Source organism: Uranotaenia lowii, chromosome 2, assembly GCF_029784155.1.
Source record: "Uranotaenia lowii strain MFRU-FL chromosome 2, ASM2978415v1, whole genome shotgun sequence".
Lineage (NCBI taxonomy): Eukaryota > Metazoa > Arthropoda > Insecta > Diptera > Culicidae > Uranotaenia > Uranotaenia lowii.
The window spans coordinates 292,467,865-292,485,641 of NC_073692.1; the positions used below are offsets into that span (position 1 = coordinate 292,467,865).

The 17,777-nt window shown below is 33.0% G+C and overlaps 1 protein-coding gene across 4 annotated transcripts in view; it reads left to right on the forward strand.

Moving 5' to 3' along the window:
* The first annotated feature begins 3,982 nt into the window (after window positions 1–3,982).
* Window positions 3,983–17,777, forward strand: part of LOC129748797 (A disintegrin and metalloproteinase with thrombospondin motifs like) — a 633,996-nt gene continuing 620,201 nt past the window's right edge. For 3 of the 4 annotated variants that reach the window (XM_055743550.1, XM_055743551.1, XM_055743552.1), the window contains exon 1: window positions 4,012–6,182. The gene's annotated coding sequence lies outside the window, so the exon portion shown is untranslated. Of the gene's footprint in view, window positions 6,183–17,777 lie in introns of all 4 variants that reach the window. The other variant, XM_055743549.1, reaches the window with a different exon arrangement.

The following is a 17,777-nucleotide window of genomic DNA, read 5'->3' on the forward strand; positions in this document are numbered from 1 at the left end:
ATCGTTTTCATACTCTTCCTTACAATGCTCAATTTTCAACGCCACTTCAAATCATATATGGAGTTCCTTAGGGATTCATTCTAGGTCCCATTCTTTTTACACTGTACATTAGAGTGCCCCAAATGACCCGACTTTCTAAAAAGTTATGCGCTGCGGGCTAAAATTAATCCTAGGCCTAGTACAAGATCTTATGCCGAATTCGGGCCAGATCGGATCACGGGAAGGAGTCGCTCAACGAACTCGAGTTTTTCATGGGATTTTAAGACATTTTTTTCGAGAGAAACATGAAAAACCTGTTTTTCATCAACAGCTATGATTCCCTTCTGTTGATTTCATTTGAATACCTCTTCAATTCTCAAAGTATAAATCATGACAAATATTTCTTCCGAAGACTGTATTTCGATTAGAGTTAAAATAAATAAGTTGCTAGGCTTCAAAAATTGGCAAACTTTTTCCAGGGTGATATTCATCAGTGTTTATGAGGCCTCAATATGTTCGACCGCCCTACTTATAAACAATCATGAATACCACCCTTAAAAAGTTTGCCCATTTTTGAAGCCCAATAACTTTTAAATCTTAACTCTTATCGGAATGCAATCTTCGGATGAAATATTTTTCATAGTTTAGGTTTTGAGAAAATTTGTATTCAAAAGAGATCGGCCCAAGGGAACCAAAGGTATTGATGAAAAGCTGGTTTTTCACGTTTCTCCCGAACAAAATGTCTTAAAATCCCATAAAAACTTCAGGCTCGTTGAGCAATCCTTCCCGTGAGCCGATCTGGCCCGAATATGGCATGAGATCTTGTACTAGGCCTCGGATAAATTTTAGTCTGCAGCGCATAACATTTCACAGGTTTTGAATATTCCATACAAATTAAGGACAATCTACTCTACATAAACAATCTTCCCAATATTCTTAAACACTTTCAAATACATATTTTTTCAGATGATGTGCAGCTTTATTTAGACTATACAAGCTTGTCAGAAGGGTGCATAAACGTTCGTATCGATGATTGTCTATTATAAAAGCTTTATCGTTAAATGTTGAAAATCACATGCAGCTCTGCTGAAAAAAAAAATAATTCGATGCAAATAGTTCCTAAAATTAGCAATACTCCTATGACTATTGTATCGAAGTTTGGGTTTTAAAATACTAAGTAATTTCAAATGGGATTCGTGTATATTTACTTCAACAGTGTGGGAAAATATACTATTCCATAAGAACCCTTCGTTATCACAAAATCTTTATAAACACCGACTTGAAGATACAACTTTTCAAGCCATTGATATTTCCCCATTTTATCGCTTGCAATTTTTTACTGTTTCAGGTTTTTCAAGCGGTTCTTAACAACTTCGGGTTGCTCTTAATTCTTTCGTGAGGTTTGCTTTCAACCTAATCCGAATGAACCATGTTTCGCATTTGCAAACTCGTATAATTGGATGATCTTTTGAAAATTTTCCAAAAATCCTAAGTTGCCTATTTATTTCAATTTGTTCCATTGTAAGAAACCTACATATCTTTACATTAAATAATCTCAACTAAGTTCTAAAGCATTGAAAATTTACATTTCTCGTCACAGATTAGAGCTTTACAGCAATTCGATTTTTGTTAGAGGTGTAAGCTATTGGAATTCACTTCCTAGTTCTTTAACGTTAAAAAATTCGTTTGCAGTTTAAAAAAAATGTTTGAGCACTTTACAAATTAAGATTGGGGTTTTTTTTTTAAATTTTTGTCTCAATTGTTTATTTATCTTGAATTCGGATCTAAAGCACATGGATTTCTATCAACGCGCAAAATGTAAAATTGAATAAAATTGAAAAAGATATAATATCTTCCTACGTTACTTATTAAAGTATCAATAATAATAATAATTAATAATAAAAGCATCACCAAATACAAATCGATTTTACGGATCCCTGGAACCTTAAAAAAGATATTGATATATTATTATAGGGTTAGTTGCCCTACTTTGGACCCATTAAGCGGTGGTTTTTAAATAATCAAGGTTTTCTCACAATTGGACGGGAAATTTATATCCTTCAGGAAGTTCATTTATAAGTCATAATCTTATCTGCAAGTTACAATGAAAATTTTCAACATGGGTTTCGCCATTATTGAGAGATTTGCAAAGATATGGATGATTTAAATTTCCAACTTTGAACCTACTGTTCCTATTTTGGTACTGGACCGGTTCCTCTCATTGGACCTAGAACTAAAACTCCTATAAAAAGTTTTATTTTCGAAAATAACAAATTTATTGTAAACGTAAACTTAAATCAATTACTGTAATAAAATAGTATTACAGCTTTTTAATATTTAAAAAACTAAAATTTCTGTTATGAATATCAAAAACACTTTTATTCCCCGTCAGCTCTATCAGCAAAACGATAGCTGAAACTTGATTGTGTTTACTTACATATAGTTTATTTGCGTAAATCTGGCAAAAATGTTGGAAATATTCAATATTGGTTCTGAATTATGCCCCAACTAAAAATTCGTAACATTGTTGATTTGTTGGTTTTGAAACAAAGATTTGGTGATGTCAGGTCTAAACATGGAACATCAAAGTTGAAAGTTTCCTATATTTGGACCCTTTGCAAATTTTCCGAGTTTTCCATTGATTTTCATGAATTTTTGGAAAAATGGGTAGTATGGTTCATATTCTTCACAGTGAAAGTAATTTCCCCTTAAACTTTGGCTTGGAAAGTTAAAAATCGTGAATTTTCCTTAAACACTCTAATTTCTTAATACGCGCCCCACTAAATGAGCTGTCTGATTTACCAATGATGAAGAGGTACATTTTTAAAAACGTTGAAAATTTTATCAGAAAAACTTTTAATGGCAAAAAACGGTATGGTAGGGTTCAGGAAGAATAAGAGTTCATTGTGTGCATAGGAATATCTTTATTTTATGTCAGCAAAATGAATTATTTTCAATTTTCGGCATTTTAGGACTAAAGTAGGCTCTAGGTCCAAAGTAGGAGCACTCACCTATATAATATTATTAACTACGAGAGTTTTGTTGATCCATGTTCCATAAGTGGGACCTCAGTATGGATTTTAAGCGCATATTTATCAGTCTCATGTCAGTCATGTTCACACATTTGTTTTTAAACGCGTTTGCTGTAAATTTTACATATTGTTTAGTTGTGTGAGGTCTATTCTATCGCCAGAACTAATGTAACCCTCTACGAACCATAGCTTCCAACCCGAGTTTAACCACCCAGTGATCTAGTGGGAGATCTCTAAGCGGTTGAATATTTATCTGTTCCTAAAGCTGCCGTTTCGTTTGTAGGCAATTCATTAAATTTTGATTTTGATTTTTTATTGATTTCTTAGTAAAATGAAAAACTAATGATGAATTTATTATTCATGGTATTCTTCTTAAATTACAACGATAATTTTCCAAATTAACTAACATTCCGTTGAAAGCTCTGATAAGAGAACTTCACAATCACGATCACGACCATTGCTAAGAACCAAATGCAACACAACGTCGTCGTCGCACGACATAAAGCTTTCCCTTGAAGCCGTCTCACCTCAGGCTTAACCTTAAGTTCTCTCCTACTCTCTCGAATTTCCACTCGTCCAACAAACGACTCCAACGATCGACGCGACCAACTTCATTCATACCGTGCTAGCTAGCCAGGCGCGGAAGCTTTTCCTTTCAGTTTCATTCACAACATCCGGGAGTCACTTGTCACATCGCCATCGAGGAGAGCATGCGCGTGATCAGTGAGTAGTGACTTCACGAGCTTGCGCACGACCCGAAAAAGTGGCGAGCTTTTGAAGCGTCGAGACGCCTAAGAACTACTACCGAACTGGTTGCACGTTGTTGGGTTAAGTTTTAGTAGTCAGAAGGTAGTCGTCGATCGCGGGTTGAGAGCTTTCGCGGATTTTTGGGTGCCTACGACGCCGTATTCACCGTCTCAAAAGTTTCGACGCATTCGGTAACGTCGCCATAACCGTCGTCGTTTGTCGGTGGGGTGCCTCCATTCGGGCTCAGATTTTCATGGATTAGTTAACGTTTAACCGTCTCACCGATAAGCTCGTTGTTTTTCCGTCTTAGGGAGTCAGTCCGTTGGGTGTTCTATCTATCTCGTAGTGCTCTCCGGTTGGTGATCGGGAGTGTTTGGAGTTCTGACTCTCTAGAGTGTTCGGCTAATCGATTCTGTGTGTGACTTGTGTGGAGCCACTATTTCTGATTCTGGAGTCAGTGGCAAGTGAAGCGATTTGAAGTTGTGCATGGTTCGAAAAGAAAGTGAATCTTTTCCCCTTTTCAATCTGTTATTGGTTATTGTAGTGTTGTAAAGTCCAGAGTGTTTTGCCGTTTGGGTTTTCGATTCGATTGCTTTGAACGATCACCCGAGGATCGCCACGAGGGGCACCTTTTGGAGCTCGTTTTGTGCGAGTGCGCGCATTTCGTACAATTAAAAGTGAAGTTGAGCACTTTTTTTTTCTCCTCGCGACCAATGAAGGCAAAATAAAATAATTCATAAGGCGAGCATATGAAGGTATACGTTGCATGGTATAAGAGTCGTTGCTGGCCAAGTGTTCAAGTCCAGCTAAGTCGTGTGCTATGAACGGACTTTCCGCCTTAGCTGTCTGAGTGAGTCGTTTTTTTGCTGCTGCTTCTTGAGGCAAGTCTTGCCCGTACCTAGAGTAAAGTGCAGTGAAACCAGCTGAGAGTTGTGGCAGTTTGTGAAACAAGTTACAAACTCGGTAGTAGAAGTTTTTTTTTGCAGTTCCAGCTATTTCCATCCGACTCTTTTTTTCTTAGCTTGGACTAAAAATATACAGCATTTGAAAGCTGCGGTGCAGTCATCTTATCAGATGCAAATCGAGTTTCGTAGATTTTACACGCACTAGACCAAAACTGCCCTCAAAAATCACCGAATCAAGTTCAAGCTAAAAACGGAAACTACCAAACGTTAACGCCTAGACGCACCGAAAAAGTAAAACAAAGCGCACGGCAAAAGTTACTTAACGCGGTGAAAGAAAACAAAAGTGAATTTGCGGCTAAGTAGCCACCATTCCGTTAAAAAAATTAGACAAACTGAAAGAAAGAAGCAATGAATAACCAGAAAGGAACCGAGCGAAGAAGTGAATCAATTAAACGGTGCGCGCAACTAAAAAATTAAAAACGAAAGAAAAAAAAACGAAACAAGATCGGAAATCTCCGGAACGAGTCGTCGCGCTGCGATTTTTCTTCTACACCTTTAAAACAACTTCCTTTCGTCGTCTTCTTTGTTCGCATCTTCGTGTAGCTGTGATATTTTCTTCGTCTCTATCTCGTTTGAATCTCGTCAAATTGCCGCCACCAAACTTTATGTAACTCGGCTGTTCGGCTCAGCTTAACTCAACACACTGTTTTGTGGAGATTACTCCATCCAAAGTTAAATTCCAACCAAAAGAAAAAAAACCCAAACCGAAGGCCGGAGAAAGAAAATTTCTTCCTCAGACGTGTGCGGACAGACAGACCCCTGACCGAATGATAATTGGCCACGGCCACGGCGATTGAATGAAATATAATCCCCCCGAAATAAAAAAAAAATCGGAAAATAAAAACGGAATAATCGTGGAGACGCGAAATTACGCACTCGATGCGCAACTTTAAACGATCGGTGCCCACGAACAACAAGTGCCGGAAAACTAACTCACTCACACGAGCGTTTGAAACAACAACAACAACAGCATCAACAAAATTGCTGAGAAGCTTTTAATTAGTGTTAAAATTAGATAAAAGTATTTCTGTTTCCGAACGCGCGGAACGTGAATCTTAAAACGTGCGCCTTTGAGAGTGTTGTTTTTTTTTCCTTTGAATTGAGAATTTGTGTTCAAGTGATAGAATTTTGTGTTGTTGAGGTTGCCTGTGACAGAAGAATTTGATTCTTAAGTGAGATCTTTTTTTTTTATTAAAGCCGAAAAAATTGAAGTGTTGATTGGTTTTTTTTTTATCGAGAAGGCTCTTGAAATAAGGTTTGTGTCAATGGCTGGATAAAAACCAAGCGAGAGTATTTGAGAGGGTTTTTTCTGTTGCTGAGATCGATCTGATCGAGTGTTTGATCAAGAGGGCAATCATCGCCGTAGAGCAGTTTCTTGTGTGCGGTACAACGGATTCTATTCATCTTCCTAGCTCAGACAGATCAATGAGAATCGTTCTTTGGTGTTAAAAACGATCAAGTAAGTGATAGTTTTATTTTCGATTCATGGGCTTACATAGAGGATTGTATTTTGTCAGCAACAAGTGAATAGTAAATACTTCTTGAAAAAATGGATACTCAACAAACAGATTGATGACTGCTTGAAAATCATAAATGTACATGAAGTTATCTTTCTCTCTGCACTTGTAGTCGCTGTTCAGTTTCGTTGTCAGCTCTATCGTTGAAGTCTTTCAAAGTTTTTCCTTTGAGATTGTCGGGATTTGACCTCAGCAAACTGAACGCGCCATCTGCATTTGTTCGAGACCCTTGAGTTTATTGTAATAATGTTTTCAACTTAAACAAGAAGTTATCTGTAAACCTCATCAACCAGTAGGAACAAGTAGTTTACAATCGAAGAAAACCATCTCCATGAGTTATATTCGGTTTTTCGGACTCACATCAAAATTACATGAATTTTAACATTTGAACTTTAAAAACTTTCTAATGTTGCTCAGTTTGGTTGTTCGTAGCCCGGCGAAATTATAATTACATGAACAAAATACTACACTAATAGGATAGACAATTAACAAATGTTTCAAAAAAAATAGATGATTTTTAGGGGAGAATGGTTATACTTGATTCCTTTTTCTTATCTTCATTCTATCTTTTTCTAAAATTTTTTAACAGTTCGCTGTCTTTTACATTTTCTGACAGCGTGTAACTTCAAGTTTATATGCTGCAAAAATTAGATCGATACATGTAGATGAACTAGAAACGGTTTGGAAGGATTTTAAAAATTGTGATATTTTGAAAGTTAAAGGAGACTTGATCCTTTATAAAAGAAGACTTGATTCTTTAATCATGGGTACCCTAAGCTTTGGGAAAATCTAGCAAAATCCAAAGATAAAAGGTCCGTTCACCACTTTTGAACAAATATGAGTTCTCATTTCACAGTTTTAGTATCAGACAAAGAGAACTTTAAAGGTTTGTCTACTATCCTATAGTCATTGCATACTTTAAGGGGAAATTTTCTAGTTTTAAGAAAAATGCAGTATTTTGAGTCCTTTTTAACAGATTATTACTTGATAAACATCAGTTAATGGAGAAATTTTAGTTTTTTCGTGACATCGTATGATCACGATTCATTTAGAAGAAAAATATATCTTTCTGAACTCTAGGGATCAATTAAACCCATAACATACAATTTGGAAAACCTTTTCTTTAAAAAATTGAGAGCTTACAATTGTTTTGAAAATAAGGCATTCTGAAGTTCATGTTATACTCTTACGATTGACATATTGCAATAAATATTTTTATAATTATTTTTTCGTGTGGCAAACATTTTATAGTGATAAAAAAAGATCTTCAACTCACATTTCGTAAGGTTTTTCAAGCAAAGTGCAATGCAAATTTCATTTTTTTTACATAACAGGTTTGTTGTTATGTTCTATTTGATATTTGATATTTGTAAGACATTCCTGTTTCGAGGTGTAGCGAAGGAATGAAATATCTTCATCCTACAGTATTTTGACTCTTTTTCAACAGAATGTTCACGATTCATTCAGAGGAAAATTTATTTAGATTCATTTAGAGGATCAATTAACCTATAAAATACATTTTGGAAAGCTTTTTCTTGAAATAATTGAGAGTTTACTGTTGTTTTAAAAATATGGCATTGAGAAGTGCATATTTTACTTCAACGATTGGCATTTTGGAGAAATACTTTTAGGTATTATATTTTTTTTCGTATGTTAAACATTTTAAAGTGATAAAAACGATCTTTAAGTCACATAATGTTAGATTTTTCAAACAATGTGATATAACTTAGAAAAAAATTTGATCTATGGAAAACGTTTCAGTTCCGAGATATGGCTGAGGAATAAAGTATCCCCAGGGACCAAGTATCGTCATTCTCCCCTACTTAAAATTAAAAACTTTAGTGTAAATCATAATCCAGCGGTGATCATCTATTAACACAAAACTTTAGTTTGTACATTCTCTGGCATTTGCTTGAACCTTGAAATATGGAGAAATATTGAATTTTTCATCGTTTGGGACAGTATGAAGGTTTTATACCTTCAATACATTATTCACTGAAATCTAAAAAATTTCCAGGCGAATTAAAAAATGAAAAGAAAAAGTTTTATCCTGAGTTTTTAGATTTTCACAATTTAGGCCTCAAAAATCCAATTGAGTTCAGACTTAGAATCAGTTTAAAAATGTTTCTCGACAACGAGCACTTATAAAGATTTCATGAGAAATCGAATGAACTGCTGAAAATTGGATCTGATTTTTGTTCGAGGACAAATATTGTTGATCAAGATTTTTCATAATCCCAACATAGTTTTCCCGATCAGATAAACTTTTCAAACTTTTGTACCGGAAAAGGAGTTTATTTCACTTTCCACGCTGTTTTCGTGAAAAGGTTCAAAATTAAAAAAAAAACAACAGTAAATTTGAAAAGTGTTGCTATGCAGTATAACATAAGACATACCCGTAGGAACGAAGGGGTTATTTGGGGTTTAAATCCCCTCCATGAGGGTCGAAAATATTTCAGGCAAAATATTCTTCTCAAAAATCAAAATTTTAAATTCTTATACCAATTTTGATGAACGGCTAAAATGAATCAAGAGTAACAATCTCGGCTCAGATCTAATGCCAAAACCTCTTAATCTTTTACCAGGTCCACAATTCTACTTCAGGTTTTCAAACCTTTTCACATTTGATGATAGATATTTAACGACTGTACTCGTTAAACGATATCAAAAGTAATTCACAAAAGAAATAGATGTATGAATTTTGGATACAGTCCTTAGTCTCGAATAACGAATTTTCAATAAGATTAGACTCACAAAGGTTGTCCGTAGGCCAGATTTTGCCCAAATGTTTTTATCTTACTTGAAAAATCAAAGCAAAATTTAAATTGCCTCATACCAGTTTTGTGTTTTGCGTCCAAAACATTTTTTTAACAAATTTTATCCGAATAAACTGGCTGATGGGTTCCGATAAAAAGATCAACTTTTCGAGTTTTTTTTCTTCTTCGTTTTAATTGAAGAAATTCTAAATTTGCTTGGATATTGCCCAGATTTTCGGTTGTAAACTGTGAAATCGAATGCCCGGATATTGCAAGGTTTTTAGATATTATAGCTTGGGTGTGCCCTGCCCGGATAAGTGCGGGAAATTATCTGATGAGCTTAGGTTTGAATAATTTTCGATGTTCTGGTTCCATTTTTTTTTTAAATATAAATCTTAATTTGTTCCCTGTGACGGGATTGTGGAATCTGTATCCAGTTTATTATTCTTGATTTTCAGTTCGGTTCATCATTGGTATCTGATTCAAATCTTGGTTTTCATTTAAAACTAAATAATATTCATGTTCCATGTTCGAAACTTTTCATTCCGGAGTATCTAAAGAAAATATTGAAAATAACAAACCATTTATAAGATTTGGCTTTAAAATTTTTACTCATAATTTTTATGCAGAAATGAAACCTAAAAAAATCCAAAATGGTGATCCAGAACTGAAATACCAGAGTTTTATCATTCGGAACTGTCATTCAGATTCACTAGTTGGATTACAAGTAAATAATTGAAAAAATCCGTATAGAAAATCAAAGATTCAAAATTGAAACGAGAAATTTCTGGTTGAAGATTTATTCATAATAATGAATAATTATTGTGAATTTTTGTTGTCTGAAGACGATTTCACTTAGGAATTCCGAATTTTTATTCAGCTTCCAAATGCAGAATTGCGGTTTTTGAAAAATCTCAATTGTAATTTAAATTTTTTTACAGGATTGTAATGATAAAATAAATTTTTAATGATATTGTTGATTAAATAAATAGTAGGTACTTAATATTCAGGTTCCGGAAAATTCAGCTGCAAATAAACTTTTGTTGTTGTTCAACCTAATTTATATTGTTAATACCTACTTAAAAACAAGGATTTGAACAAAACTATTGAATTTATAATAGTTAAATATAAATCTGATTTGAACACCAAACAAGTTTTTCGTTCAAATGAAGCCTTCAAGATCCCTCATTTATATTTAGAAGCTTCAAAAAAGCTGAACACTTTTAAGAACTTATTTTTGAAAGTTATGATTTTAAATGAAATTAAACCCGAATAATGAAAAACTCTTAGTATTACTTTTTTTTACAAATCTTTATATATGCGTTTTTAAGCAAAAAAGTTATAGGAAAATTTTTGTCAACAACCAACCCCTCCTTCCCCATGAGGAGGTTCATCCTACGGTCCTGAATTAAGATTATGACAGCAGTTCTTATTAATTTTTTAATATTTAGGTCCAGTAAAAGACGATTTTATTTTTAAAATTGAGATATCCCCATTAGACTTAAATGCTTTTCTTTCCAGCTTTTGGAAATATTATAAAATCTAAATTGAGTTCCATAATACATAAATATAAAAAGAAATGAAAATTAAACCATAACTGTACCAAGTTGTTTAACTACTTATATTTTTCGAGAGATTTTTGAGCATTCTAAACATTGAAACAAGCATGTTATATATTTCTTAAAAAAATATTTGTCGAAATTTGTTTGTCAACCAAGAAAGAACTCAAAATATAGACTTTGATAGAAAAAGTTTGATCAATAATCATTGTTGAAATAAAAAAAACAACTGTCAGAATCTATCCCAAGCAAAAAAAAGTCACACATTTACTTAAATGAAGGCTTTGAAAGTTACATATTGGTCGACAAAAAGAAACAACGGCCAAATTCCTTTGAGTATATTATATGTATATGGATTTTTGGATTTTGGAGAACTTTTTTTTAAGAACAATAACGGATTGCAATTAAAAAAATAGTCGAAAAACTGGGATACAAAATTCAGGTGAAGATTGATCAGTCCAAGTGCTTTTCGTTAAACAGTTTTGAAATTTAATTGCTCTTAAAAAGCCTCTTATTTCAAATAGATATGTACAGAGGAAAATTTATTTTAACTATAATTAATGTTTTTATCACCAACGTTAACAAATAATTTCAATCCATGGTAATTATTGGTGATTCAGCTAAAAATATTCATATAGAATAAAAACTGGTCTTGGCCCGGATTTCGTTGATACAGGCCTGGATTTTACCCGGATTTATTCATTTGATTTGCTAAATCAAACAAACAAAAAACAAGCTGTGTTGTTAAAATTTATTATTTATGCCTTCAAAACGAAATTTTTCCAGCTCGTTTGATAAAAGTATTCATGGACGAATTTTTGGAAGCCTAATATAAGATTAAAAATATGCTGTTGAGTTTTTATGAAAAAAAATTTTTTTTTCAATTTTTTGCTTAATTTATGTTGAGTAATTTCTGGGTTTAGACTAAATTTGCTCTGAAATTTCAACGATTTTTGGTCAACAGTTTTCAAATCAAATTCCCGGATTTTGGCATGATTTTGGTATGGAATAGTCCGGATTTGTCCGGCCCGAATACGTGCTGATAAAATTCTGGCAACCTTACCTTAATGGGGAGGATAAAAAGCTTCAGTTTTGATATTGAATTTGCGACGTGAAAAGTCGAGCTCGTTAAAATCGTTCGAACAATCTAGCTAGACCAACTCTTAACAGCACGTTATAAAATTCTGTAAACAATTTTTCAACCCAACGAGTAATATTCTTTCATAAAATTCCTTTTTACTTTATTTACAGAGATTTTTACCATCGTGGCTAGTCGTTATCTAGTTTTTTTCTTCGAAAAACTTGATTGACGATTTCAAACTGAAAGGATGAAAAGTTTAAATTTGTAGTTAGCTGAACTGGATTCAATTTTGATTATTGAAAGTTTTTTGTTTAAATTTCGGAGAAGTAAAATGAATGTTTTACTGATAGCATCTAATATTATATTCCTTGCAAAAAAGTTGCAGTGTAAGTGCCAAAATCGACAATTTTGAGTTTAGTTTTCTAATCTACTTATCTTAATCTACATCTGGTGAAAAGATTCGGATTTTTTTGAAATTTTATCATTCTTGGGAATGAACTAAAACAGCTGAAATTGAAAAAAAAAATTATAAAAAAGTGAAGCACCGTTAACAATATTGAAAAAAGTTTTCTTGAAACTATCATTTGGGCACGATTCTGACCTCCTCAAATATAATTAACTCAGAACACATAATTTGTGCGATTTCAACAGGAAACTTGAATCTGAAATCAGATATCCGAATCGGAAAAGGGATTTAAAATCTTAGTCTTGAATGGGAATCGAAAACCTTGAAATTGAATCTTAATCTGTATCTTGTCCTGTAATCTTAACCTGTATCTGGAGTCGTAATCATTAACCTGAATCTGAAATCTAATCCTGAATTCCGAATCGTAATTCGAACAGATGTTTGATTTTCAATGATCATAAATTCTTATTGATAAAACTGAATACGAGCACATCATCATAAACGGGAAATAGAAATCTTTTTTCAGTTCAATTTGAACTAAGATTTTCAAATCCAAAATAAGCACGTTTTTTGATAATAGTGGAATATTTCAAAAATCGTTAAGTATGAAAATCCCAATTTAAATCTCATCAAGAAACATAGACTACTTTCAAATCCTCTTATAATAGGGTTGTCAACTGGGTCATCTTCCGCTTTTTTGTTGAGTGGCCCGCCGTTCCGGTTTTCCCTCAAATTATTCCGGTTTTTCTCATGGATAACTTTTACAAAGTTCACTGACCTATACTGGAAAAGATCTAACTTTAGCCTCAATTTAAATTCATTTGTTCAACACAAAAAAACTTTCTAAACGTCTTTTTTTTCTCAAAATAAAAGACACAACACAAAACAAATTTTCGAATACGTCCTTTTTCTCAAAATAAGCGTTTATTTTTTAGAGGTCACACAAGACCATGCTGAATTACCATAAAGTTACAGTAAAATTCTGATTCAGTGAAGCTTTCTTGGAGCACTTTCAATCACTGCAATGTAAACAACTTTGGTATGAAGAAAATGTTGTTTAAGTTGCTTCCAAATGATTATAGATCTTAATTTTTCGACAGAATCTTAGTGAAATGGTCTTTTATCATACTCCACTTTTTTTTTATTCCATTTTCCAAAGTATACAATGATGTGAGTTTTCCTGAGTTTTAAAATTTTAAAAACAAATTTAAAATATATTTCTTACTACACAAAGGTTTTTTACGCGATCAAATCTGCCGTTTACGTGTAGGACTTGAAACATATCTGAAATAACGTGTTAATGTGAGAACCGTGGAAAATAACCGTGTACCTGTATGGCAAAAAACCGTGTGAATAGAAGTCATGTAAGAAAAAATTAACAAAATCTATCCGGTTTGAGAAAAAAACCTTAGTATCTAATAATTTCTTAAATGTCCGGCCTTTTTCGATTGTGTCCTACTTTTTGTTGTGAAATGTCCATCTTTTTTCTGAAAGAATCTGGCAAGCCTTCCTTTTAACTAAGCATTTTTTTTTAAATTATAATGAATTCTTTATAAAAAAGTTGCTTTTTGAGTTTCAAGGGAAATTCTGGATGCAGATTCTAAACACTGAGGGCTTTAAATAAGGTTGTGTTTTGAATTGAATATAAAGCAGTGAAAATGCTGTATGATCTATGTAAAAAAAGTTACTGTTCCCGAATTTTTATTAACTATGAATAAAACACTTTACATTTTCTCATTAAACTAGAAAATTTAACAAAAATGTTTTGGAACCCGGGAACTTAAACGAAATTTGAGTGTTGTTATCCAATAATTAGTTGGTTACCTCACCAATGACGTTTTCACGTTCTTAAGTTGTTCGCAATTGAATTAATTCAATTAAGGACTCAATTCTTTATACGTACATTCTAGTCTCGAGAATGTTATCAAATCAAATTGAATAAATAAAAAAATATATAACAATAAATTTTGATGGACGTTTTTGAGTTCTTGATTATAAAGTATTCAATTTATTGAAAAACGTTGTGAAAATTTTCAAATGCTTCGACTTATGCTTTAAAAATATCTTAGATTCCTTTGGATTGAGGGTTCCTCAAAAAATGTTATCGATAATGAGATAAAATAAACGAAAAGATGTCTATATTCTCAGATGCGTAAGTGGTATGAATTGTTTTAATGATTTTTCCTATATTCAAGAGCCAAGCTAGAGCCAACCAACTGAATTGTGTAGATCTGTGTTATCAGTTTCATTTTGCTATAACTATTTAAATTTGATATATTCTAAATTTCTCAAAGTTCCAACAATTTTCTGGTTTCTGCTTACACTCACCTGAATTCAGTTTCAATAAATTATTGTAAACTATAGCTGCTCGGTCATTCGAATGATTGATTTAAAAAAAATCTAAACTTAAAATACTTGAGAAGAGTTTCGTTGTTTGTTTTCCTAGATCAAAGTTACATAGTGTTCCCTGTTTGCTAGAAAAAGGTTTTACTAGGATTTTCGTTTTATAAAAAAAATTGAAAATGTTTGATCATTTTTTTCGTCTAAAAAATAAGCTAGCCGATAGTTTTGTTATATTTATTGTGAATGTTTTTGTCAGAAAAGCCATCTTGGTACCTTCTCTTTGTCCCATTGTTCAAATTCGCGTCAATATTTGCACTAAGCCAAAAATTATGCTAATCGATGTCGCCATTTTCAGTTTCGATGTTGGTTTTTGTGCTCGTATGTTTCAGTCGGTTGGTCTTCAGCAACCAGTTTCTGGTTCTTTTTTCCTCCTCCCAATGAGAAAAGCACTTGCCACACATTAACATTCTTGGCAGAGATTTTCCAGTTTTTGCCGAAAAAAAAAAACGCTGACCACCTCTAGTTTAGGTGTTTTGCATAATGCTTTCGGTGTCATCGTTAGCATAGCTCTAAGAACACTGTCTTGCTTTTGGTGATGTTTTTGCTCCGATTTCTTTTCAGTATTCTTCAATACACTAATTCTCGCAAATCAAATAATTTGCAAGAAATATGCTTGTTTTCGGTAGTCAAACTGATCATAGTCATGTATTCGGTTGATGTTTTTTTTCCTTTTAATAAAAAATAAATATAACCGGTTGCACCGTAAAGGATATCGAATTTCGGAAGCGAAACTTATCTGAAATCCGCTGTCAGTAGAGCCTCAAATAACAGCAAGATAGATCAATTTATTAGATTCTACTTATCCTGTTTTAACGGAACTGGCTTAAAACGGCTTTCAAATTTCAAATTCCAATCAAGCTTTCGTATAGAAAAATCACTTGAATATATCACCAAACATAAAACACTTTTGTGCCTCTTAGCTTATGTTATTCTTTTTGTTATATGTTGTTATATGTACCTTTCTTTCAAATTTCTATAAAATAAATTCTCTCTAGTTTTCATTCCGCCGCACATGCCATTAAAATTATAATCATGTTATGCTTTTTGCGTATCGAGTATTTTAAAACACTTTTTTTCGCTTTCTCACAACAGTGGTTAGAAGAAAATCATTTTCAGCTAACCTTTCAGTTACATAAAACAAATTTTCGGTCTTCAACGACAATCTTCGGCCGGAAAATTAGCCACTTGCTCTTGCTGGTCGCGGGCTGCTCATCTCTCGTAATGTTAAAAATTATCTCCTGCTCACCTAGAGTGAAAGTTGTTTTCTCGAGTCGATTTGTCTGACCAACGCGCGACTAACTAAGATGCTTGCCGGCAAATGGTTGGTCATCTTCTACTATAGGCGGCTTTTTACTTACCTCACTCAGCCTCCTCCAACTTTCGGATGTCTCTTGGTTGATCATTCGGAAAAGAGCTGTTGGTTGAACCAACTAAATCTATCTCGTCGTGTTCGAGTAATTTTCGGATGTTGTAATAGGTAGTACTCAACAACAAAAAACGTTTGAAGAAAATCATTGCTACTTTGCTTAGTTTCCAGTCTGACTGAGATGGGAGAAATTGAAGTCTTTGATGATCTGTCAGTTTACGTCAAAGTTTTGGTGTAAGCAAAAAAGGCTTGAATTCAGCTTTGAAGAACAACAAATGGGTTCTATTTCTTTGGAAAGCAATTAACACATTTGTACTGATGTTGAGAGAAATAATTGAAAAGGTTAGAATGACTCAAACTTAGTTTAACTCCTAAAGAGCATTTTTCAATAACAGAACTGTGCCAAAAAAGATATAGATTCAGTCAAACACCCACGTTTGGCACTAAAACCCTTCAACCGGAAACTTCCATCAGTTCGCATCATAATGTTCCTCTGCGGATGAGCACGATTAATTGCCAAATCGGAGAAATTTTAATGGCTTTTTCTCGTTTGGCTAAGCTTGTTTTGTCTTTTCGCACCTCCACGCCTGCGCTTGGGCCGATCTTATTTGCTCGCATTTTGGATTCCGTTGCGCAACCGATGATCGTGGGTCACTTATTTTTTTTGGTTTAACACTTTACTTTTTATGTGTGAATTTTTGGTGATTAATTTACAAACCTTGATTCATCATATTTCTGTTTAATTTTAATTTGTTGAATTACAGGTGTTGTTGTAAAGCGTGCAATTTTACAATCAAAGGAAGAAAAAAAATGAGAAAAATAATTTCTTATTTGAATGTGTAATACTTTAAGCACTAAACACGGTGTATTGGCTTGTATCGACAAATTAGTTTTTTTAATTTGAACAACTCTTGAACTCAAAACTTTGCTATTAGTTTAGTTTGAGCATCATCTTCTTCTTCTTTTTAGTTCTGTAGCATTTATTTTAGTTTTTTCAACTACCACACTCTTAAGTTCTTTGAAATGTGTCACAGCTACAATACACTTTACACAGCTATCGTTAACTGTCTTAAATCTCATAACTACAGGAAGAATATCATGAAACGAAAGGCACAAAATGAGTTACCATAAAAACACCTTCCGTTTGGTACCCATTTCAAATCTTATACCGCCAAAAATGCGATAGAAAAACGAACAATAGTGACTAGTTATAACTATGAAAATCTAAAAAAGCAATTAGTGTAATCAACAAAAAATCAACGCTAATAAAGTTTATATACTAAGTTGTCCAATTTTACATTGTAAACAAAAAGTAGAAAAAGGGGAAAATATAGAAAAAAGTAAACAGTAAAAATAATATCTAATGTTTATAAATGACCCTTTAACCTTGTAAGACATTCAGGTCAGAACAGTAGACAGTAAGATTTTACTAAAAGCACACAGAAACGATTCAATTGTGAGTAGGATCAACCATTTTTCACAATTTTTTTTAATAATTTAGTTATAATAGAATAATTTTAGAATGTTAGGTGTTAAAAATAATAATGGTATTTGAATATAAAGCGAAATCTTCATGGAAAAAAAGACCAGAAACCCAAAAAGAGGAAGTTGCCGCTCACTTCCTAAATTCTTGAAAAGAAAATCATTTTACGAAGAAATAACCAAACAAATTGCCCATAGTCATCATAATACAGCAAAAAAAATCATGAATAAATGCAAGAAAGAGCTAGAAAAATTGGAAAATAATATGAATTTTTAAGATATATTGTAAAAAAGATTCTTGTACATTAAAGATCATAATGTTCATACGAGCCCTTTCTAAAAAAAATGTTTGGAATAAAATGTGGCTTCTGGAGGATGATTAAAATTTTACCGAATGTGACACGATTTGGCATTCTTGTTTGCGATTTTTCAACGTTGTTTAAAATTAGGACATTTCTGATGACTCACACTTTAGTGTGAGTGG